Consider the following 542-nt stretch of genomic DNA (forward strand, 5'->3'; position numbering starts at 1 on the left):
CTATCTATCTATCAACTAATCTTTAGGGAATTGGTAACTTTTCCCATCCCACCAAACTTAAATTGATCAAATTGGGTAACAACCTTCTATGACCCTCCACTTTTCCTGGTAAAATATCTTTTTCCAAGGACTTGCTCCTGATGACAACATGCCCAAAGTATGTGAGACAAACTCTTTCCATCTGTTCAAAGGAATACCCTGGTTATACTTCCTTCAAGACAGACGTGTTTTCTTCAAAGTCCATAAGATACTCAGTACTCTTCCCCAACACCACAACTCAAAAGTACCAATTCTTCTGTCATTGTCCAATTTTCAGATGTATAGGAAGTAATTAAAAAAACCTTTGAGTTGGATCAGATGCACTGTAGCTCTTAAATTGACCGCCATGCTCTCTAGTGCTTTGGAGAGGTCCTTGACAAAAGATTTTCCCAATGAAGCTTGTCTTTTCACTTCTTGACTGCTGTTGCCCAAAGTGTTAATTGTGGATCCAAGTAAAATGGCATTGTTTGCAAATTAAATCTTTTCTCCATTTAACATGATGC

The sequence above is a fragment of the Elephantulus edwardii genome, unplaced genomic scaffold (genome assembly GCF_000299155.1).
Source record: "Elephantulus edwardii isolate Elephantulus edwardi_28Jun2011 unplaced genomic scaffold, EleEdw1.0 scaffold00047, whole genome shotgun sequence".
NCBI classification, from domain to species: domain Eukaryota; kingdom Metazoa; phylum Chordata; class Mammalia; order Macroscelidea; family Macroscelididae; genus Elephantulus; species Elephantulus edwardii.